The sequence below is a fragment of the Macrobrachium rosenbergii genome, chromosome 54, assembly GCF_040412425.1.
Source record: "Macrobrachium rosenbergii isolate ZJJX-2024 chromosome 54, ASM4041242v1, whole genome shotgun sequence".
NCBI classification, from domain to species: Eukaryota; Metazoa; Arthropoda; class Malacostraca; order Decapoda; family Palaemonidae; genus Macrobrachium; species Macrobrachium rosenbergii.
The window spans coordinates 36,465,698-36,492,633 of record NC_089794.1 but is presented as its reverse complement, the minus strand read 5'-3'; the positions used below and the strand labels follow the sequence as shown (position 1 = coordinate 36,492,633).

Below are 26,936 nucleotides of genomic sequence, written 5' to 3'. Positions count from 1 at the left end.
CTGTTTCCTCTAATGTTATTGTAAATAAAGCGCTAATTGCAACTGCCGCTGATTAGCTGGAAGCCAAATTAGTTCGCAGAAACAGACAGTGTTTACGCCTCTGAGTCCCTTTGATGCGCGTCAGAATGACTTTCGCTTATGCAGACAGGAGGACGTACAAGCACAGACACAAGCACACACATTATATACGTACAAAGATACATACATACATATATATGCATATATATATTATAATATTATATGTATTACATACATATATATGCATATATATATTATATTATGTGTATAATATATGTATATAAATAAATAAATAATAAATATACATATATTTACATAGTATATATATATATATATATATATATATATATATATATATATATATATATATATATATATATATATATATATATATATATATATACATACACACATACACACACACACACACACACGTAGACAGTGTCTCCAAGGGGTGCTAACCAGACCACCCTTTGGTATTCAGCAGGTATTCTGGTCCGAGATTATTAGCTCAAAATGTATGCTCAATGGGCTTATGTATCGAAAGCGTCAGTCATATCCTGGCGGTCACTCAACCACGTAATGGCCCGAACCGACGTCTTTTTTTTTAAACTTTACAGGCAGAAGAGAGAGAGAGAGAGAGAGAGAGAGAGAGAGAGAGAGAGAGAGAGAGAGAGAGAGAGAGAGAGAATGTTTAGCCTGTACTGATTAGAGTTGCACAACTTCTTGCAGCCGCTTTCAGAGCATTAGGATTGAATAGCATGCATGACCAACTGCCACTGAACTGAGCGCTTAAACGCGTCCTTGAAAGGTTTCAGGACTTCCCTCATCTTTTCCAACCACTGCTGAAAGGTTGTGACGATGTTTGGCTCGTAATGATGATGGGTGCTGTTACAAGACTTACCGTCCCCCCGTTCGAAATGCTAATGGAGATTGTTCTTAGAATTGGAATTGGAATATAAAATTTTGGCCATAGGAAAGGCGTTGGGACGTGTGAGGTCATCCAGCGCCGAGAGTAACGTTGAAACAATTGCTATTGGAATTGGAAAATTAAATTTAGGCCAAAGGCCAAAAGCTGGGACCTTTGAGGTCATCCAGCGCTGAGAGCGATGTTGAGATAATTGTTAGGAAGAAGGAATGCAATATGAAATTTAAGCCAGAAGCCAAGCGCTAGGGCCCATGAGGTCATCCAGCGCTGAGAGTAATGCTGGAATCATTGTTGGAAGAATGAAGTGGAGTATGGAATTTAGGCCAAAAGCCAAGCGCTGGGACTTACAAGGGCATTCAGCGCTGAAAGTAACGTAGAAGCAATTGTTAGGAAAATAGAATGGAATATGAAATTTAGGCCGATGGCCAAACGCTGGGACCTATGAGGTCATTCAGCGCTGACAGGTAAACTGACAGTAAAAATGCTTTGAAGGTGTAACATGAGGAAAACCTCGCAGTTGCACTACGAAACAATTGTTAGGAAAGGATGGAAAGTAAGATGGAAGGAAGAGAATATGAATGGAAGTAGACTATAAAAAAAAAAAAAAAATGAAAGGGGTTGCAGCGATGGGCCGAGGGGACGCCGCAAAGAACCTAAAGTAACGGCGCACCGCTACCTGGGAGATTGCTCCTGCCTCGACGCCGTAGTTCAAAACGTTCGAAGTCGTATTTTTGACGAGTTCTTTCGCCTCCACCAGTGACGAGGGTCCCGTGACCTGCTTCGCCTCCCTTTTAACCAGCGAAGACCTCATATAGGCTATATGCAAATCCCCCGACTCCTGGCATTTCAACGAGAAGAGCATTCTGAAAGAGTGGTTTTCAATCTCTCCACCGTAAATGGCTTTTCGAATCTAACTCGAGGTACGAGTGCCACTCGAAACGTGGAAATGTTTAAAGAATGCTTATTTGGACGAGAGAGAGAGAGAGAGAGAGAGAGAGAGAGATCGCTCCATTCCGGGATTGCACAATAAATAACGCAATTTCTGTTGACCTCGTTATAACCGATGGCTGGATGGGAAAATTGATTTTTTTTGTTTCATGGTGAAGGTTAATAGGAAGTGGAGGGACAGTGAGGGCAAACAGTGTGAGGAGGGGAGAAAGGGAGAGGGGGAGGGAGTGAAGGGAGAGGGAGGGAAATGGAAAGATACGAAAGGAGAGGATAAGGCATAACGCACAAGAGTAAGGATAGGGACGAAGAGGAAGAATTGTTCCTTTTCATAAGGGGCAACTCTTCCATACGTTCAGCTTCTCCAGCTACAAAAAAGGAACTGTTCCTTTCCAATTTCAGGCCTGGGCAGGTTTTGTCTCCTTCACCGTTAGGCTCCAGTCCTTTTCCTCAGCGTTTTTCTTGTTTTGTGCTCGATCTAGGACACAGGTATAGTCTACCATACCGAAGGAATTCGCTTACAAAAGCATTTACGTAGTATGCATTTGACATAGGTTGCTATTTTGCAAATTCAAAATATTTACGAGAGAGAGAGAGAGAGAGAGAGAGAGAGAGAGAGAGAGAGAGAGAGAGAGAGAGAGAGAGAGATTAATAGTCCCAAGTCAGTAGGAGTTTGGATTCCCAGTTTTTTTTAATTATGATTGTAGACACTTTGACAGAGTATCTATTACTCACTGCTGGTATTTTACCCACCTCTCTCTCTCTCTCTCTCTCTCTCTCTCTCTCTCTCTCTCTCTCTCTCTCTCTCTCTCTCTCTCTCTCTCTCTCTTCCCAGAAGCTTCAACCTACCCACAATTATAGGTCTCCAGACTCACAGCAGATCTTCAAGGGAATACAATTATATTAATAAGTAAATACACACGTCCATACATATAAACACACGAACACACACACACACACACACAGAGAGAGAGAGAGAGAGAGAGAGAGAGAGAGAGAGAGAGAGAGAGAGAGAGAGAGAGAATCCCTTTCCTCCAGTAGCATTACCACTGGCAGCTGCTCTTAACAAAGCGTACTGAGAGAGAGAGAGAGAGAGAGAGAGAGAGAGAGAGAGAGAGAGAGAGAGAGAGAGAGAGAGAGAGAGAGAGATTTTAATCGCCAGATGGAAAGGTTAGACAATGTATTCCATCTCTCGTCTGCGAAAGAGATGTCCTGGACAAGGACACAAATGTATTCTTTACGAAGAGGCAGAACAAAAAAGCATGATGTATGAGTGAATGCACTTTTTGTTAAGAAAAACTCCAAGCACATCCAGCTCCCCTCCCCTCTCTCTCTCTCTCTCTCTCTCTCTCTCTCTCTCTCTCTCTCTCTCTCTCTCTCTGGATTTTTTCTCGGTTCTTTGAAATCGTCAGCTCCGCCAAATGTAGCCACGTTCCGCTTGAGATACATTTTACCTCGACGCCGGTAAAAGACTTTATTTCACGTAATTCAGGCATAATTACAGGTGTTCCATAACAGCAGGAATTCTACGTATTCACTCAGGGTCACGTAAAATACACAGACGGCTTCTATTGTCTCCCAGTTGGCTATTGTCTGGTCGCTCAAGGTAGATCTGTATCTGTGTTGACAGATTTCCAGGTCAGGTGACGGCCGAGTCCCGAACAGGGTAAACAACCTGTTCGATTTCTCTCTCTCTCTCTCTCTCTCTCTCTCTCTCTCTCTCACACACACACACACACACACACACTTACAAGAGGTCCTAGGAGAGCTGTTAATGAGCTCAGTGGTCTGGTTAAACTAAGGTATACTTAACTTTTCGAGGTAGCCTGAGTTATTCAATGGTTAATTTACCTTTTTTTTTCTCCTTTTCCATATGGATATGTTCTGCTCAAATCATGTTTTATTTGAAATCAGCGAATAATTTGGGGAATGATGATAACTGGAAAATATCTCAGAATTTTTACCAGAAATATAATAATTCAGAATCTTAACATTTTACCGATGTAAAGTGCAGATTTCGCCAGAATTGTATTTTTTTTATCTTTCGTTATGATTAAAATACAGGTGATAATTAAATTATCATACAGGTGGAAATATCCCGTCTAAGTTTCTCTTAAACTCTACCCAGAGTATACTGAAAAGAATCTGAAACAGTCCTTTAATTTTTCTTTGAAGGAGTCGTGGCTGTGGTGGGGGGTTGTGGGGGTGGGGGGATGCTACAGTAATTTAGGTGGGCTTTTGGAACTTTCGTCTCCCCCATCATGGTTCTTTTGTACTGCTAACGTCGAAGTCGTGAAGTTATTTATGGTCAAATATCAGGGAAATAATAAGAACAGAGATGAATGATAATAATAATAATAATAATAATAATAATAATAATAATAATAATAATAATAGCATGAATCACTAAAATGGTGAAGAAATCCCCAGTGGTGTAAATGTAAATATATATATATATATATATATATATATATATATATATATATATATATATATATATATATATATATATATATATATATATATATATATATATATATATATATATATATAAATATATATATATATATATACATATATATATTATATATTATATATATATATATATATATATATATATATATATATATATATATATATATATATATATATATATATATATATATATATATATATATATACACGAAACGGAAGCTTTCGAGAACCTGCTCGATTCTCCTCTCAATCTGAAAGTAAACACTAAAGCAATCTTGAAATCTTGGAATAAAATTTTGAAAAGACAAATATCAGTTTAAAACGTGTATTTAACAAACGGAATTCGGTCGTAAATTAGATGATAGTCAATTTCGTAGTTCAGGTAATAGTATCGTTCTCCGTAAATAAACCAGCTATTCGTCATGAGCGTCTAAGTGGCAGTTCAACCACCGGGTCAACCCTAATTTACGACTGGTCTTCTGTTCACTACACGTTTTAAACTGTTGTTTGTCGTTTCAAAATCATTACATCCAATTTTAGTGTTTTCATTCAGATTGAGAAGGAGAATCGAGCAGGTTCTCGAAAGTTCTCTTTTTTATATACATATATTTCTAAAATATACTCGTATATGTACGTCTACACCACAGTGGATTTCGTCACCAATAATAATAATAATAATAATAATAATAATAATAATAATAATAATAATAATAATAATAATAATAATACGTGCCAACAGACTCGACTTGACGCTGATTGACATAATCATGAAGAAAGCATCACTCATTGATATCGCAATACCACAGAACACCAGAGTAGAAGAGAGAGAGAGAGAGAGAAAAAGTTGATAAGTATCAAGACCTGAAAATAGAAATAAGAAGGATATGGGATATGCCAGTGGAAACTGTACCCATAATCATAGGAACACCAGGCACGGTCCCAAGATCCCTGAAAAGGAATCTGGAAAAACTAGAAGCCGAAGTAGCTCCAGGACTCATGCAGAAGAGTGTGCTACTAGAAACAGCGCACATAGTGAGAAAAGTGATGGACTCTAAGGAGGCAGGATCGAATAGGATGACTAGACCCAGTCGAATAGGATGAAATAAGAATAATAATAATAATAATAATAATAATAATAATAATAATAATAATAATGATATGCTCAAAAACTTACAGGAAGTGAATCGTTCAAATTATACGAAATAATTTCCGAGATATTTTCGCAAAACGTGATCAAATAAAATCTGAAGGTTTGTCATTTTTAAACTTATAACGTTGTTAAAATAATATTTAGTTTATAATCCAACTCCGAACTCCCGGAAATATCGTAGGGAAATCGTTCTTTTAGCGTTCTATATATTTCGATGAGCTTTCATCCTTTTTGGAATTAATTTGTCGAGTAATGCTGTGTCATGGTGAAAGTTATTTTAAACTTATAAATAGTTAACGAAAATCAGGCATTAAAAACAATGTATTTTTTCAAAAATCATAAATATTTTTTCATGATTTTATCACGAAGCTATATATAAAATTTTACGGTTTTCTATCACTCAGTGCTATAAATATTCTTTACATACGATCTCATCATTTGGTTCCATAAATATTCCCTCGCGGTTTTATCATCACAACCTTGAATTTTTCAAATGATATTTTTGAAATCCGTGCTATAAATATTTTGATTTCAACGTTTTGGTAACAAATATATCTCGATCCTCTAATCACTTAATACTATAAACAATTTATTAAATAACTTATTTTCATGATTTGAACACTAAATACCATACGAGTACATATTCCTTATATGATTTTATCACTTATTTCCATGAGTATTTTCAAAAATATTTTATTACTCTATCACCTACAGCTTTTCCCGTTCTATAAAAATTTATATTTTTATCATTTAATTATTTAGTAACATAAATATTCTGTTGTATGATTTGATCATAAATACATATATATATATATATATATTATATATATATATATATATATATATATATATATATATATATATAAATATATATATATATATATATATATATATATATAGATATAATATATATATATATATATATATATATATATATATATATATATATATATATATATAATATATTTTTTTGATTTTGTAACTTACTCTCATGAACATTTTGAAACTATTTGATCCCTTTATTCCCAAAATATTTTTACATTGGGTAACAAAATACATCTTTTTAACATTTATCAATTTAGTACCAAAACATTTTATATAATGATTTGAACGTTAAATACCTTACATATTCTTAATATGATTTTATCACTTACTGCCATCAACATTTTTAAAGTTATTTTATCGCTCACATCCCCAAAAGCCTTGTTTCGTTCAGTAACAAAAATCACTTGGTACCACATATATTTCATTTTAAGATTTGAACACTAAATACCATACATATTCTGGATATGAATTTATCACTATTTTATCTCTCAATCCCCAATACCACTGTGCCGTGATATTATAATCCAGTGTCATAATTTATAAATTTTCAATATTTTATTTAAAAATTTTCACACATCAATATTTTCATACAAATTTTCACTTAGTTATAAATTTTCACTTATGCATCAATATTTTCATTTAAAAATTTTCACTTAGTGCATCAATATTTTCATTTACAAATTTTCACTTAGAGCATAAATACTTTCATTATAAATTTTCATTTATAAATATTCACTTATGCATCAATATCTGCATTTACAAATTTCCAACTAATGCACAAATATTTTCAAACGGGTTCAAAACTTGAAAACGCATTTTCAACAATTATTTGTCGTTTATTGAGATAACTGTTCAAGCTGGCGTTTCGAAGCATCTGATTTCACCCATTTGGGTATTCCCTTTTATTCCTTCAAAGGCCGACGGAACTGGCAAGAATCTTCCCCTCGTCTAGCCATGAATATAAAACTGAAAGGAAAACTGAAGAGAATAATCTAATGGCTTTTCGTAAAAGGGAAGGATATTGGACTGAAGTCAGAGGCCGTTTTGGGGAGTTGTAAATTTGACGCACTCCTTACAACACAAAACGCATTGCAATGGAAATATTCCAGAACTTGATGCTGAGGGAATGAGATCACCAACTACCACAGGATTAACCTTGAAGTCATAGCCGCCTCTCAAGAGAGAACAGCCTATATGAAATTTGAGGAGAGAGAGAGAGAGAGAGAGAGAGAGAGAGAGAGAGAGAGAGAGAGAGAGAGAGAGAGAGAGAGAGAGAGAGAATGTCGCCTCTTTAAAGCGGACAGGCTATAAAAACCAAATACTCTTAAAAAAATTTGGAGAGAGAGAGTTATACATTGCCTCTTCAAAGGAGACGGACAGGCTATAAAAACCAAATACTCTTTAAAACTGAGAGAGAGAGAGAGAGAGAGAGAGAGAGAGAGAGAGAGAGAGAGAGAGAGAGAGAGAGAGAGAGAGAGAGAGAATTATATGCCGCCTCTTCAAAGAGGATAGCCTATAAAAATCAAATACTCTCGAACCTTTGAGAGAGAGAGAGAGAGAGAGAGAGAGAGAGAGAGAGAGAGAGAGAGAGAGAGAGAGAGAGAGAGAGAGAGAATTTAATTGGCACGAGCAAACATTTCAAGGAAGAGCGAGACTCATTTTCAGCACCAAATGAAAACTATGACGTATGGGCTTTCATTTGGAGTCAATTAACCCGGTGACGTATAATGGCGCCATCCCTGGATGCAATTAGCCGCATGATGACTTTATTCGCCAAATCCCTTAGGAAATTAGCGGGGGGGTGTTGGGAGGGGAGGAAGGGGAAAGAGTTGGCGGCGCCAAGAGCAATTAGCGCCAGATCCATATAAATATTGAAAATGTATTAAAGAGTGATTAGAAGCTGTGAGAGACATCGTTTGAAATTATTTTACTGTGAGACTGAAGTGACGTAAATGAATGGTTTCCAAGATTTATAATAATTATTTTAATACTTCATCCATGGAATGGTCTATGGTCATGGACCACCAGCCCAATAAAAAAATTACCGTGGACCATTTCTTTTTTTGAGTAACTATAAAGCTTAGAAAATAAAAATTTTTGCTTATATACATTTCTTTTAAAAAAGTTTTGGATTACATATATATTTCTTAAACAACAATTACAACCTGAAAATTGTTATTATATATTTTTAATAGGAATAAAAAAATGAATGGTCAACTGCCTGGATAAAATTGTTCTCACTGCATTTTCAGTCGATTTAAAAATATATGTAGCAATTCCCAGTTTGTTACCAAATACAGTGAACGCCCCGTGGACCCCCCAAAATGTCACCATGGCCCACTAATGGTCCATGGACCGCCAGTTGAGACCCAGTGGTCTATAACCTCATAAAGTTCCTACCAACCCATGCTTTTTCTCTCCTAAAAGCATCTTCAGGCTTTTCGTTCCTAGTCTGAACCTCAGTAGTTCTCATCTTTTCAAAGACTGATCCACCCAATCCCCAAAAGCGTTTATAATAAGTTCGATAACAAAATATGTCTTTTTGTTATTTAATTACTTAGTTTAATTATATACTTTTTATGATTTAACCATTAAATACCATATGAATTCATTATATGATTTTATCACTCGCTGCCGTGAATATTTTTAAGACTATTTGCCCACATAATCCCCTAAAGCTTTTGACGTTCGGTAAAAAAAAAAATTATCATTCAATCATTTAGTAACGTAAATATTTTATGTTACGATTTGAACACTAAATAAGACATATTCCTCTTAAGATTTTATTACTTATTGCCATGAATATTTTTAAGACTATCTGATCACTGCCCCCAACAGTATTCTTAGATAAAGACACTATTATATCTATGGTGCATCACTATACTGTGACCGGAAATAGTAAGTGGAAGTCTACAAGTATGCTTAAGAGCAGAAGCTGTAATTTGAAACAAGTAAAAATGACTGATGATAGGAGTTTTCGGCCATTTGCACGGCTGCCCTCTTCAGCCTGAAGAGTTGGTCGCAGTGGGCGTTCGTGCAAACAGTCGAAAGCTCCAATTTTTAATAATTTCTTTGCTTGTTTTGTCTCAAAATACAATTTCTATTCATATACGTAATTGTGGACTTTCACTTATTTTTTTTTTTAGCTGACGGTAAATATCTGCAGTCGATATCTTTTAAGCTTCAATACTGCTTTTGGCTGGCTGCTATACTGTAGCAGTATGAACTTACGCCACTCACATTTAACTTTAGTGATATCGGCTGAGGATATTTACAGTTAGCATCATAAAAATAAGTAGACTCAAATAAAAATGTGACTATGTTTTTGGAAACTTTCCACCATAAAGACAGGATACATTAATTTTTGATTCCCAGTACAAATCTTTCATCGAGAAATCCGGGAATTCTGACGGGAATCTTGTCCTGTGCAAAGTACAAAATTTAAAGGGAAAAGTTCACGAACTTTAATTAGGGAACTTTGTCATGTGGGACTTTTCTGTGATACTTGTACTAATGATTTGCAAGGGAATATAAGATATCACTTAGGTTAACTGTATGTGATGATAATGAGTACTAAAAATTACTTTGTGAAAATAATGAGGGCTAAAAATTACTTTATGTCAAGATGAGTGCTAAAAATACTTTATTTGAAGATAATGAGTGCTAAAAATTACTTAATATAGATAAAAAAAATATTGACAAATGCATGAATGCATAAAGCAACATTATAAAATAATTTACTCATGTTTGTTGATATGACGATTGAGAAAGTACCGAAAAAGTACGACACCAAAAAAGTTTATTTTTTACGAAGAATCTACTTACTGAGTAATCTATTACCATATAAGTGAGTTACCATCAGAAAACAAAATCGTCATTGTTTCAGATACAAAGATTGTAAAAATATCCAAAGATATTAAAAACCATAAGAATTTAGTTTCAAAAATTTTTCTACAAAAAAGTTTGTCATGCAAGAAATTTATGCAGTTATCAATTAGGTAACATGAGACAGTCATATCTAAATCGTCAGAGATACAATTATTAACACTGAAAAATAAAAAGAAACCTTCGATTAATTTTCAGAATCTTCTGAATTGAATAGTTTTCTTTCCGAGCAACACCGAAAGCAATGGACCTTTTCCTCTATCGCCCGAATCAAAGGCTCGGGTAACGACGGCAGGCTGGAGAGAGGAGCCATTGGAATCAATCGCTCACTTTGGAAACGATTCATTACGCTCCCCACCCCCTCCCCGGCCCTACCTAACCTAATGCCCTCTCAACAACCCTCCCCTACCCCTCCCCGACATCACCACTTTCCCGAATATTTGGGCAGTTGAACGCCTTTCCTTCCTTCCGAATATGAAGGGGCGACTGCCTCTCCCCTCCCTCCCTCTCTCGGCGGGCAAACACGGGTTGAGGAGGGACTTTCACGGTCCACGCTGTTTTAAAGAACTGACTTTCTATTTTTCGTTTCATACTGGCAAGAGAAAGCGAAACCCACTTTCTTTTGCTCCAAACATGTTTACAAGATGAGGGTTTAATGTGAGGGTTTACCGTTAGGGTAAACTTCCCTAACTTAAGTTCAAATGAACTGACCGTTTCTGTAGCTTAACGGAGGCTGATGGTGTCTGGTATGAGTTTACCAGGTCTTTATAAAGCCTCAGGGCTACTGAGGTGAGTGAATGAGGGAGACGCCAACTATAATGAAAATACTTTTGCTTTTCATCTGACACCCACAAAGATTTCTCTACCTGCTTCTGTGACGGAGAAAGTCTGAAAACTTTAATAACCACTCTCTTATACACACACACCCATACACACACAAACACCACATACACATATATATATATATGTATATGTATATACATACATACATATATATATATATATATATATATATATATATATATATATATATATATATATATAAATAATATGCATACACAAAATACTTATATTTGCAAGGTCGGTATTTCACTCTCAGTGTGATGTTCACCAGTTGACCCAGCAAGGAATGGGTCTCACTGTCAGTTAGGGTCAGGAAAAGGTCACGACACTAGCAACATATTCCTTAAAGAATTTCTGATCACCAGAAGACTATACTTTCTGGCAACAACATACCCTACCAAGGCTAGAAGAAAAATATACACACATAGTATATGTATATAAATTTATATGTATATACATAAAATATAATATATATATATATATATATATATATATATATATATATATATATATATATATATAATATATATATATATATATATATATATATATATATATATATATATATATATATATATATATATATATATATATATAACATTAAACCCAAATCACATTCAAGCTACCAACTTCAAGGAATAAAAGAAACGACTGATAAAATCATCCATTCTCCATTCGAAAATGGCTAACTTAAGAAAAAAAAAATGATCATCCCAAAATAAAATTATCTATTATTCAATTTCCTCCATTTTTCAAAGAATAATATACGGCCAGAGGTAATTTCCTTCCCTAAATAAATGGTAGAAGCTTACTGACGTTGCTCCCGCCGATGCGTGGAGGAAACAGAACTTAATATTTCTTTTTCCTGATCTATTGCTATTGGCAATTCTTGGAGATTTATGTTACTGCTTTCACTGTTATTTCTGCAATTACTAATTTTATCGCTGTTGCTCTTGCTACTCACCAGATCTTATTTCTTGGAACTTTTTTTTGATCAAGAACACCTGCCTGTAATTTTGATTCACTTCAACTCCACGGTATTTGTAGTCAGTACAATGTTATACCCCTTACAACAGATCTCAATATTTCGTGTAGAAATATTTACGTAACGTTGCCTTGCGATCTATCTTCAGGTACAGCATGGTATTTCGAAACTGGTCCTCTCCCTGACACTCACCCACACATTCCCCCTCTTTCACACTCGCTCCCTTCTCCCTGGGACTCCGCTTGCTTTTCCCCTCTCAGCAAATTTCTCTCTCTTGTCTTCATCATTCGCCTCGCGCATTCCCTCTCTCTCTCTCTCTCTCTCTCTCGAAAAATCATCCTCAAAAGGAATGGATCATCTAAGGAAAACACGATCTTTCCTACAAAAATAGATTTATTATTTAAACCAACCCAACAAGTAATGAATGAACAAAGAAAAGATTAAACTGCATAATGAATGAGTTATCAAGTCAAAATAATCTAACTCTGATTAAAAGTCTTACGATAGCTAAAAACCTTTAAATTCAAAACTCTCACATACACCATCTTAGACATTATAAGTCTGGTCTAAAGTCAACCACATGAGAAATAACGACATTGCAAAGGTTTTGCATTGTCCTCTCTATAACCACAATGTCATCACCATGTTACCACCATGTTACCACAGACATCACCACAGACATCTGTCGAAAGAATTAAGCACAATAGTAATCTCCCAAAAATATACAAGTGCAAAACATAATAATGAAAATCTAAAATGCATGGTTAATAATGGTAAGAAAAGAAAACACAATAAAATAGAATATGAAAGCGGCATGAATGGTCATATTCAACTTTCCACACAAGTTCATAAATGTCTTGAAACATGGTAAAAATCATAAGTCCACAGTTCACACAGAAAAAAGAAGAGTCTGAACTTTACCTTATTCTGCCAGTTCTAAGAGATTGGAACACTCAAAACCACGTCTTGACGATCTCGCTCTAGCTTCGCTAATGAACGATCAGACTTACTTTTGGGCAGAATTAGACACGAACTTATGTACTCACGTATCAACTCGGTCATCTGTTTCACATACCAGAGCCAATATTGTGTATTCATCACGCCAAACAGCTGAGGTAACCAACTATTTGCTGAATGCAATGATTTTGCGACTGATCGCTTGACCTAGTACCATCTTACAGCTATCTCTCTTTCATCACATCTTATAGTATTGCAGTTATGAACTGAATATGTGTGTCCTTTAAATACATACATATACTCTCTTTCTCGCATATATATATATATATATATATATATATATATATATATATACATATATATAGTATATATTTACATATATATATATATATATATATATATATATATATATATATAAATATACATATACATGTATGTAGTATACATTATATATATATATATATATATATATATATATATATATATATATATATATATATATATATATATATATATATATATATATATATATATATATATATATATATATTGTTTTTAAACGTACACACTTTGCCACGCCAGAACTTGAATTTTATACACCTTTATAGAAACTACAATTATTCTTTAATGGCTTATGCGCATAGTACTTTTTTTTTTAAAGAAATAGCAACTGTTATTACTAAAAATATAATTTATTAATGAGATTTTCAAACATATAACGCAAATTCTAAACATAAACTAACTTTTAATATCGTTTGTTACTAGAAAGTAAATATGAAATGGTATTCCCTAAGATAGTAAATAATGATTAATATTTCCTAACAAACTAAACATAATTTCTTGCCGGCAACTGAACTTAGAATATTATTTCTGTCCAAGGCAACTGGAAATATCGCTTCTTGACAAACGCTAAACATAAGCATCATTTGTTGATACCAATTCACAAACTAATTTATAAAAAAATAGATAAGGTGTTTTTCATCCCACATCAAGGATATCGGAAAACAAAATAAATCTTCAAACTTGTACAACGTTCACTAACAGAAATAGCCTTTAAAGAACAAGGCAAAACCAACAGCTAAAGAAATTTAAAATGCTGAAAGTCAGAATTTGTCAATCGTTCAATCATGAAGCATTCACTAACTCTGCAATTTCATTCAATGTGAGATTTCGTTTTGATCTCGTGCACAAACACTGGTGAAATCCAATCTTACCTCCTTCGTGTCCAACAGACGGGATCAAATCAGAATCTGCAACGAAAACATGGAATTTCTTTTAAAACAATCTACTTGTTACGTAATCAGAATCTGAAAATAATTAGGGACACGTATATTATTATTATTATTATTATTATTATTATTATTATTATTATTATTATTATTATTATTATTATTATTATTATTATTCATAAAAATCTTACAATAGCATGTTACTAAATGGTGAAGATATCCAATATGGCGTAGGTGTAAATATATATTAAAAATATATATGTAAAATGTTTTGTATATAATTTTAATATTTATTTACACCTACACCATTGTAAATTGCTTCAATATTATTATTGTTATTATTATTATATTATTATTATTATTATTATCTATTATTATTATTATTATTATTATTATTATTATTATAAGTACTCACATACTAGGATGGATCTTAAAGACGAGAAACATATCACATTTATATAACTGTACAAATATACTTCAAAATAAAACTATACAGTTACTTAACTGTAGATTTTTGTCGATTATTATTATTATTATTATTATTGCAACAAGCGGTTTATAAACGTTGAAGCGCCTCCTGTATTATGAGAACCTTTTTATTAGAAGCTTAACAATCAATCGTATTACCTCTAAAAGAAGCACCCCGATCCATTTAGAATCATGTTTCTTTGAGGATAAGGTAACAGATTATTATAATTATTATTATTATTATTTGTAATAGCAATAGTAGTAAACATATATCATCAATATTATTGTTAAATGCACGTCTCCATACGTGGGAAATGACAGAAAGTGATCACCATGAGAAAAATACGGCTTTTTCCATTTATGCAGCAGTTAATATAGACGAATAAATATCCAAAACATTCGAGATTTAGGAGCAAATTTTTACTTTGGAGAAAACAGAAGAGCTGGAAAAGCAGAACAGATGAATCGATTCGATAAAATAAATAATATATTTTTAAACGCCTCGGTACATAATTTTTCTGGTTTTCTTTCTGCACGATTCACCTGCTCTCTCATCATACTATCAATCGTCAAATATGATTTCAAGCACTGAAAAGAATCAACTACTTCCATTCTTCCATTAGGACACCATCCATTACCAAGCGACGCGGAGCAAGCTTCACTTATGACAAACAATGCTTTGCTGTAGTAAACGCGGCTGAAACGTAATTATCGTTAATCCAACAAGTACACGCCTACGGTGCGGTAGTTTCTTTTATCCTCTGTATCTCCTCAGTCATATAACCTCTCTCTCGCCGAGGAGAGGATTTGTTATCACTTGAAGAAGAGTGCAATTTCAAACAGACCACCTAGTGGCCGGCTTGACTCCAACACCCGTGAACGGATTAGTGGTCTTAAAACAAGGTCTGACTCTGAAAAGTTCATGGATAAATGCCAATAAGATGTCTTTTTATCTCGTGCATCTAAATTGTGTGTATTGCATTGTCTGCATTTTGTATATTCACCAGATATGGCTCTAAATTGAAATAAAGGATGTGTTGTTATTATTATTATTATTATTATTATTATTATTATTATTATTATTATTATTATTATTATTATTATTATAAGAGAAACCACCAAGAAACATACATTACCACTAATGTTTTCACAGATAAATTCCTATAGTACATATTACAAAAACAAGAAATACGAAATATAAATAAAAAATTTCAAATAATTGTGCAAAAAAAGTATTATATAGTAAAAAGAGTGACATATAACAGACCAGAACCCTCATCCCTAATGTCAAACACTGTCACTTTGTAAAAATAGACGACTCTCGCTTTGAGTAAGATTGTTTACCATTCAGTGTCTGGTCAAACTATTCATGTCTCGTTTGACTAAGAATACATTTACCTGTCAGTGTATGACGTCAACAGAAAAAAATAAGATTATGTGCTCAGATTCTTTTTGTTTACCAGTCAGTCTATGACGTCACTGGTAAAACTAACACAGGCTCTCATTTGATTCAGTTTTTGTTTACATATCACTTATGACGTCACTGCCAAAACTCTTGGAGCCAGACTCCATCTCGACTAAAAACCATGTTTACATTCAAAACGGTTTCCTGAAGGAAAGTTATTTAAGCTAACTGTTATTTATATTTATGTTGAAGTAATGCCAACATAATTCAACAGAATCACAGGGCTCTACCGAAGAGGTATTTGTATGTACCCAAGGAAGTTTTGTTATTATGTATACAATACAAGAGTTGCAATTTAAAATCTTGGATCTTTCTTATTGTGTATATACATATACATATATACACATACATATGTTATATATATATATATACACACATACATACAAATGTATGTATATATATACACACATACATATATATACGCAAATACATGCATATATATATAGCACATAAATATGGAAACAATTCATCTAAACAGCTTCAACTTCTTTCATATTTGCATAACGATATAGGCTTGTAATTCTTATAGCCATCTGTTCCCTTATAAAAAGGATCAGTTATTCCTCTCACCCATTCCTTAGATTCTGATCTCATTCCAGCATACCTTACACACACCCTGGTCAGCAACTCAATCATAAATTCGCGTATGACAGCATGTCACTTGTAACCCAATCAAATCAATGTGCCTTTCCTTTCGTCATCCTTATAGTATCTCTTTTATATCCTTAATGTACAAGAACCCCTTTCAATTTGCATCTTCCATTCTCCACATTTTCCACATTCAAGTCTTCCAAGTACTCTCACCACTGACTCAGAATTGCATTCCCATCTGACAGCATCTCTCCAGCATCTGAGAGACAAGTCAGAACTATCATATACGTAGCTATTGAAAGCGTCTGTCCAAAGACTCGGGTATTAAACACCGGGGAAATCAATTTTTATATAAGGGTACACTAAACAATAAAAGAACGCCGATATTTAGTAATGACTTTCTCTTATCTGTTGTCTTTAAGATTCTCACACGACATCCTCAGCACCAGATTTAGAACCAAAGTAATAACAGTGAAACGGACACAAGTTTTCCTGTAGATGTAAATAGATAATTGAGTTTTCGAACTGAAAATGATCTGTATCTCGTTGCAAACGCAGCCTTCGGGAGAAAGCATGACCAGTTATACAGGCATAGAAGTTTCGCAAACAAATTTAGCCGTCTTCGCTTAACAAACTTAATAAGACTTCGGAGTATTTTAAATATAAACCGCCATTCACAAATCTTATTACTTTGTTTTCTTATACGCATAAAGACCTTAACGTGAGCGTCATCGGAAAGTGAGAAATAAGTTCTGAAAACAATTCCTCCCATTCAAGATCTTTATGTCATTCACTGGTAATCAAAACTGTTTTGTCAAAATAAAATTCTTTCTAAACCTCTTCGGTGATATTTGTACCAAACATTCTGACCGAGATTATTTACCTAAGAATGTACTCCCTTTTTTCCTGGAATTATATAAGCATAAAAGGTAGATCGATTTGTGTGCAACACTGTAAGTTCGAAGGTAAACTTTTCATGAAAAGAATAGGGCAATAAATTTTCAATGAAGAACTGTATAATTTTTAGCAAATACACAATCACACCCACACGCACGTATATACATTCATACGTATATTATGCATATATGTATATATGTATATAAATATGTATGTATATATATACACAGTATATATATATTCATATATGTTTTCTAACAGTCGAATGGCTAAGACGCTCGTCTCACCAACGACAGAAACTGGGATTGAATCACAAACAAAATTGAAACGATTCCAACACGCTTCCGTAATCCACCCGAGCCTTTACAACCTCACCAGACTCGCCGAGTATTAAAATGATAGCGCCATGAGAGACTCCTTCGAAGTGAAGAAAGAAGGTTTGAGGGAATACGCTGAATAAACAGAACGACACGTTTAGCTGAGTCATGGCACGTGTTCAAAGATTCGTGCTTGAAGTGTTGGGTTTTCTTTTATTCATGATATTATTATGACCTTATTTTGTTAACATCTTCTTTAAGTTTGTTTGTAAGTGTCACGGGATGTTATGATGGCTGACTGAGAGATGAGCACTGCTGCGTTGCAATTTAACATGGAGGTTGGAATGGGCAGGGCCCAACCCTCGTTTCTGGTTTGGGTTGTAAACATATCCTTTCGATAACAACTCTGTTAAATAGCAAATGTAGTTTTGGTTAAATACGAGGTAGGTTTTAATAAAAGTTGGATCATGAAAAAGTGTAACAAATCTACAGGGTAATGTTAATGGTTTAAAAGTAATTTAAGTAAATCTCTAGCCTATTTCGCCCCCCCTCTCTCTCTCTCTCTCACTCTCCCTCTCTCGCAAGATAAGAAACTGGAAGAGAGAGAGAGAGAGAGAGAGAGAGAGAGAGAGAGAGAGAGAGAGAGAGAGATTCACACTAGAACTCGGTAAAAACATTACACTAAAGTGTAAATCATACTTTAGTATTTATGCACAAAATATTCTAAATATCGTGAAAGCCTGAAAGGCATATAATTTGTTTGGAGATGAATGGCTTTGAAATATATTACGATTATGTGTCTGAGTATTTGGTCCAAGTTTACAAGGTTATACTAGTATAATTATACTGATTAGTATAAAGTGACTTAAGAGTAAATAATATCATTTAGGTCAAAGACTGAAAGATGGATTATGCAGTAGTAATTTGAAAACGAATGAATAGCTTATACAAATACTGTAAGATTTTGTTTGGTGTTAAACTGACATATCTGCCAAAATTTTTCGCACATTTTCAAAGCAAAATTTTTTTATTTCATTCAATGTTACTCTTACAGTGACCCCAATTCTCTGTCAATTGTAAAAATTTCGGTTTTTAAATTTCAAAATGTTTACACTTCTCTTTTCCAGGGTTCACTAATATTTACGAACAAGAGATTTTTGGACAGTTTGAATATATTACAAAAGTTAGAGTATAAAAATCTTTAAGGGGACAAATAGCAACCGGGTATTTGTGCAAAACTTAAAAAAACATTCTAACATATTTACATATATGTGTAATAACATATTCCCTATATATATATATATATATATATATATATATATATATATATATATATATATATATATATATATATATATATATATATATATACACACACACACACACACACACACACATATATATATATATATATATATATATATATATATATATATATATATATATATATATACATAAACATATATATATACACACACACACACACACATATATATATATATAATATACACACACATATATATGTATACATAAGTTTCTTCATTTGTGCTTCATTTGGTCTTAAGGCTTTGCAGTGACTATCCAAAAGTATGAGGAATTCGAGAAGAGTTAAATGAAAAAAACATTTAACGAGAAATTTGCAATGAGAGAGAGAGAGAGAGAGAGAGAGAGAGAGAGAGAGAGTCAAAGTCTTTTCAATATGAAACGTGGGAATTCGTCAAAAATATAAGAAGATCCAAATTTCTCTCTTCCAAGATTAGAAAAGTTCATGAGGCTAATCCACGAAGAGTTGATGAGGCTAATCCGGACCTCGATGATTGGAAAGGACAAGGTCTTATTTTGCTGACGAAGATTCGCCAATCGTCGGGATGGGAATTTTTCATCCTTTACGTTCGAATCGTCGTGAATGTGTTTGTAGAGCTTCCGGAGTTAGAGAGAGAGAGAGAGAGAGAGAGAGAGAGAGAGAGAGAGAGAGAGAGAGAGAGAGAGAGAGAGAGAGAGAAATAACACTGGAAACATGTGGATACATTCTCATTTCAAATGGAAATGAAATAAATGGAAAAATCAGAAATGATTCAGACAGAAATGAGCGAACGATTATGTTTGACAAAGATTCGACATTCCTTAAAGGCAATATTTTTTTTTATCTAGTCTAAAAATGAACGGAATGAGAACAACAGAATCTCGTTCATACAAAAACGAGAGTGAGAAGGAGTCGAAAAAAATATCAAATTCTGAAAATATGAGAATATAAGAATGTGAACGGAAATGCACAGATCATTTGGGAATGAGGATGAGATTGGGGAGGATAACAATGGCATAATGAAACGTCGACAGGGAAAAAAATGAGAATTAATGAGATTTGAATGACAGCAGAAAGACCGAATTCCAACAGGGATGAGAAGAGACTGAAGGGGAGCACGAGAGTAGAATGAGGTCACGCTTTACAGACTTTTCGTCATACCAAAGAATGACTTGAAAAGGAAATATCAAAAAAGTAGATTTTTGACAACAGCGAATTCTAGATATAAAAGAGAGATTTTTTTTTACAAAATTTCGGTCATGATGAATGTTCCATATGAGAGAGAGCGAGATAGCAAAAAAAAAAAATGCAAGTTCTTCAGCACCAGTGAATGTCCGATATGTGAGAGAGAGAGAGAGAGAGAGAGAGAGAGAGAGAGAGAGAGAGAGAGAGAGAGAGAGAGAGAGAGAGCCCAGTTTTGCATCGATTACAAGGAAATGTTGACGAAAGACTTGCAGTAAAACACCACTTGAGCCGCCTGAAACTCTTCCCCGATACTTTTATTTTTTCCTTTTTTTTTTTTTTTTTTTTACATCGTCCTTCACCTCTTACCGAGCTTTTAACTTATTTTTCCTTCTCCTCTTCTCCTCCTCCTCCTCCTCATTGCTTCCATTTCCTTTCCATCACCCTCAACCTCCCCGGGTCATCATCTTTCATTTACCAACTTTTGTTTACTTTTTGCTCCGACCGAATTTTTCTTCTTCCCGCATTTTTAGGGAAAGCAGGTAGATTGGAGGCATGAGGCATTCTCTCTCTCTCTCTCTCTCTCTCTCTCTCTCTCTCTCTCTCTCTCTCTCTCTCTGGGATTGCTAAATATTCGTTATCCCCTTCTCTGTTTTCTTTATTGTATAAATACTGAATTCTTTCTTTCTCCCTCTATCCCCTGTGCAAATACAGGGTATTTCTCTCTCATTTATTTTTCGTCCTTCTCTCTCTCTCTCTCTTTCCCAATACTTGACACACACACACACACACACACACACACTCTCTCTCTCTCTCTCTGGAATGACTAAATATTCTCTATCTCGTCTGATTCCTTTATTGTATAAATACTGAATAATCCTTTTCTACCTTTCTCTCCGGTGCAAATATATATTTTTCTCTCACTCATTTTGTTTTCTTTTCTTCTCTTCTCTTCTCTTCTCTTCTCTTCTCTTCTCTTCTCTCTCTCTCTCTCTCTCTCTCTCTGGAATTACTAAATATTCTCTATCTCGTCTGATTCCTTTATTTTATAAATACTGAATAATCCTTTTCTCCCTTTCTCCCCTATGCAAATACAGGATTTTTTCTCTAACTCATTTTATTTCTTCTTCTCTCTCTCTCTCTCCCTCTTCCTGTGTGGATACTGAATATTCCTCCTTCTCACTCAGGGGAAAACGGTGGCCAAAGCTTTTAAATGATTCTCTAATCGGAAGTCTGAGCCATTAATGTTTCATAAGGAGAAAAACTTTACAGAACTCTAATTGAGTTTGTAAAGCTTTCGACGTCTCGTTGAGAGAGAGAGAGAGAGAGAGAGAGAGAGAGAGAGAGAGAGAGAGAGAGAGAGAGAGAGAGAGAGAGAGAGAGAAATAGCACTGGAAACATGCGGAAACATTTGTTATCATTTTTGATGAGAAGTTCATACAAACAAATAAATATATATAAATACATAAAAAGTATCTGATAGTAATAAGTATCCGTATTAAGTAAACCGACTGTGTAACTTGCAAAATCCGCTCCTACCCAACTACTGATGACCAAAACAGAACTCTTATAAATTATGTCAAGAAAACTAGGTTCCTACGTCAATAACCCTTTAATCATCTTAAAAAGGCTTTAATTAGCTTTTCTTTTTTTCATTGACACTCGTATTTTTTTATTGTTTATTTTTTTTGCGGCGAAAGACTGGTGGAAAATCAAAGCATGGTCAGATTTTTGTATTTTCTTTTTTTTTCCTAGAATTTTAATTGTTCGCAGTTCTGCGAAAAGGATTTTTTCTTGACTTGTTTAAATTTTGCTCATTTCTTATTTTTGAGATCTGTGCCGTTCAGATTAATACAATAAAAACAGTGCTTTACTGAGGTTATATATAATTTTTTTCCATTTAAGCTTGACTGTTTAATGCGGGTAGTTTTTCTTTCACAATTGAATGATTCCTGTGGGTGGTTTTCTACGTTTAAGCTTTAATGTTTCCTGTGGGTCGTTTTTAGTTTTCTGTAAAAGAAAACTATTGTGCGGGCTTTGTCTGTCCGTCCGCACTTTTTCTGTCCGCCCTCAGATCTTAAAAACTACCGAGGTTAGAGGGCTGCAAATTGGAATGTTGATCATCCAACCTGCAATCATCAAACACATCAAATTGCAACCCTCTAGCCTCAATGGCTTTTATTTTATTTAAGGTTAAAAGTTAGCCATGATCGTGCGTCTGGCAACGATATAAGACAAGCCGTGGTTAAAGTTTCATGGGCCGCAGCTCATACAGCATTATACCGAGACCACCGTAAGATAGATCTATTTTCGGTGAGCCTTGATTTTACGCTGTTCATTATTATTATTAATAAAATAGCTTAACCAGACCACTGCACTGAGCTGAATATCAGCCCTCATAGAGCTTATACGCTGTACAGAAAACTCGATTGCGCCGAAGAAACTTCGGCGCATTTTTCACTTTTCATATAAGCTTGAAAGTTCCCAGTGGTAGTTTTTTTCGTTTCAAGCTGAATGTTTCCATTGGCAGTTTATGCGTTTAAGCTTGAATGCTTCCACTTTTAGTTTTTTTCCGTTTAAGCTTGAATATTTCATGTGGGTGGTTTTTCCTTTTAAGCTTGACTAGTTCTTGTGAGTGTTCTTTTGTTCAAGCTTGAATATTTCCAAAGGTAGTCTTTTGTTTAAGCTAGAATATTTCCTGTGCGTAGATTTTTCGTTTAAGCTTGACTGTTTCCTTTGGTGGCAACCAGACAGTGTCTGGCTGGTTGAGATTTAGCGGACTTTATGCCAGCAAAGGGTAATATGCAAATAGGGAGTAGGAGGCTTGGTGTGGACCTTAGGACTTGGCCGGAGGAAAAGCTGTGTTTTTACTGTTTTCTTTTACTAAGGAATATTTTCGTTGCTAGCAATCAACAAAAATTAGCGTATTTCAATATTTATGTGTAGTTTTGTTTTAATTAATTTCACCTGAAAATTAGAAATTGGAAGTTAGAAATCATTATACATCATAGATAAATATTTAATTCTGATTAATTTTCATTGGCCACAATTATGGAAATAATTTCAAAAAAGTGTTTCTATTTTCTGATAAATTTTCAATGACCATCAATGGTAAACAAATTGCATTATATAGCTGACAATGGATTGTGCGTTAATTAATTTCTTTGACAATTATCTAGCTAATTTCAATATAGTGATATATAGATTGGCCATTTCATTTCATTTACCTCTTTGTTAAATAGCTAATTATATTGTGTTTTGAATTATTCTTCGGAAATGATCAGACCTGAAGTCTTGATATTTAAAAAAAATATCACTATGGACCATGTGAGGAAGACAGAACGATTAAAAGAAAATTAAGCAATTTCGCAAAGTGGCTCTTTCTCCATCTTAAGGAACTGGGCAAATGAGAAAAAGTCTCTGCAGAAACCTGGAAATGTTTTTATATATATATAATATATATATATATATATATATATATATAATATACAGTATATAAAATATATATGTATATATACATATACATATATATATATATATATATAATATACAGTATATAATATATATGAATATAAATAAATATATATACATATATATGTATATATACACACACACACACATATATATACACATATATATACATATATATATATATATATATATATATATATATATATATATTAAAACCTTTCCAGGTATCTGAAAAGTCTTTTTCTCGTTTGCCCTGTTCCCAAAGATGGTGAAAGAGCCACTTTGCGAAATTGCTTGATTTCCTTTTAAAAGTTCACACAATAAATTAAGCTTTCTGACTTATACCCATGGCCCCTAGTCACACAATTTTTTTCTTCAAATATCAAGACTTCACGTCTAATCATTTCCGAGGGATATATCAAATACTGTAAAATTAGCTATTTAACAATACGTAAATGAAATAAAATGACCAACCTACATATCGCTATCTTGGAATTAGGTAGATAGTTGGCAAAGAAAAGAATTAATGCACAATTCTTGTCGGTTTTACAATGCAATTTCTTTTCCAATGATGGCCCCTAAAAATTCACCAGAAAATAATATTTTTATGAAATTATTTTCATCATTGTGGCCAATAAAAATTCGTCACATGTAAGTATTTATGTATGATGCTAACTTTTGAACCTTATATATATATATATATACATATATATATATATATATATATATATATATATATATATATATATATATATATATATATTTATATATATATATATATATATATATATAAAATATATATATATATATATATATATATATATATATATATATCATATATATTCATATATTCATAATATATTTACACATATATATGTGTGTGTATTCAGAAATACACTCACTCTTAAAATAATCCACGACCATTAATACACGCTACCAAATACACACCAGCGCACGCAGTCCGAAAAGGCGAAGACAAAATACTGGGCGACCATTAACCTGAAGGACAATGTCCCCAAGTATAAAAATTCGGTCATTATCTCGATTATATTTTTAGTTCAGCGTATGACGTTACACACCTGCTCTCACGAACTTCCCCAATCAAGGGAGTCTCTCAGGTAAAGCAGAGCCAAGGTAAACGACTCCATTTCCAACGACATAAAATGAAAAGATTTAGAAAATTAATAACTTAAGGAGATAAGATCTCACAGCGTTGCATTAACTTAGGAGTCATATTAAGAGAAGGTTAGTTGCCTTTTTTCTTTGAGTGTAACTCTCAGAATATTAAATTTTGCCCCTATTTCATTACCAGTGCCGTTTCATAATGTTTTTAAATTGCCCGTGCCGGCGGTCTTCTCGTTAAAAGAAAGAATTAGTGAAAAGGAAAGAATTAGTGAAAAGGAAGAAGCCTGTTTTCACGCAGGATAGATCTGAACCAGTTTCCCCTCTCCTGTATATACTTTTTTCGTAAAACTTAATTTCATGTGAAAATGTTTTAGGATCACAAATTAAACAAGTAAAAAATGCGCCGAAGTTTCTTCGGCACAATCGAGTTTTCTGTACATCGTATAATCAAGGTAGGTATAATGCTGTATGAGCGGCGGCCCATGAAACTCTCATCGGGCCGTGGTAGCCTGTCCTATATCGTTGCCAGAAGCACGATTATGGCTATCTTTAACCTTAAATAAAATAAAAACTACTGAGGCTACAGGGCTGCAGTCTGGTATGTTTGATGGTTGGAGGGTGGATTATCAACATAACAATTTGCAGACCTTTAGACTCAGTAGTTTTTCAGATCTGAGGGCGGACAGGAAAAGTGCGGATAGAAAAAAGTCCGGACGGACAAAGCCGACATAATAGTTTTCTTTTCAGGAAACTAAAATCATTGTAGATCCTCAGTGAATTTCTATTTCTGATGGATCTTGACTGACCACAATTATGAAAATAATTTCATAAAAGTTATTTTCAGCAGAATTTTCAGGGGGCTACCAATGGAAAAGAAAATGTATAATGTAACTTAGGCTAAGATGGGTCAGAACGGAAACAGTTAATCTACTTGATGGGAAGAGACCATGAGGCGTAATCTATAGGAGGAGAGAGAGAGAGAGAGAGAGAGAGAGAGAGAGAGAGAGAGAGAGAGAGAGAGAGAGAGAGAGAGAGTTAACGCCACAGGCAACAGGACACCCACATGCAACTCACTTGTGCATGAATAGAGTGGGAAAATATAGATGAAGAGATTATGGCTTAACAATGTGAGTGGGAGAGAAAAAAACTAATTCTGAATAAAGCCAGGTCTGAATGTGCTTTCAATTTTCCCGCAGACTGACTGACCGTCTCAATGATATATGAAACGGGCGTCGAAGTATCGAAGGTCACCGAGAGAAAGTTGAGCCCATCAGGAAATGAGAGAATAGAGAAAGCTGACTTGGCGCTTTAGTCTTCTTCTCCGCTCACACCAGACTATTAAGGTCTGTTGCAGGTTTATATGAAAAGCTTTATAAGGTGAAGGTGCTAACCCCAGATAATCACGGGAGCTCGTGTACCAAAATATTAAGAGTTTCATTATTAGCCACCCACCCAAATTCCGAAATACACAAACTCTTACAATGATCCACGACCATTAATACACGCTACCAAATACACACCCGCGCACGCAGTTCGAAAAAGCAAAGACAAAATACTGGGCGACCATTAACCTGAAGGACAATGTCCCCAAATATAAAAATTCGGTCATTATCTCGATTATATTTTCAGTTCAATGTATGACGTTACACACCTGCTCTCACGAACTTAACCAATCAACGGAGTCTCTGCCAAGGTAAACGACTCCATTTCCAACGACATAAAATTAAAAGTTTAGAAAATTAATAATTTAGGGGGCATAAGATCTTACAGCAGGGTATTAATTCGAGAATAATATTAAATGAAGGTTAGTTACCTTTTGAGTTTGAGCGTAACTCTTAGAGTATTAAATTTTATCCCTATTTTATTTCCGATGCAGT

At 34.0% G+C, this 26,936-nt stretch overlaps 1 long non-coding RNA gene across 1 annotated transcript in view; it reads right to left on the bottom strand.

The window, feature by feature from the left end:
* Positions 1-26,936, bottom strand: part of LOC136834979 (uncharacterized) — a 442,585-nt gene that overhangs the window by 100,386 nt on the left and 315,263 nt on the right. The window contains exon 3 of the long non-coding RNA XR_010851944.1: positions 14,226-14,261. This is a non-coding gene — a long non-coding RNA (uncharacterized lncRNA). The remainder of the gene's footprint in view (positions 1-14,225; positions 14,262-26,936) is intronic.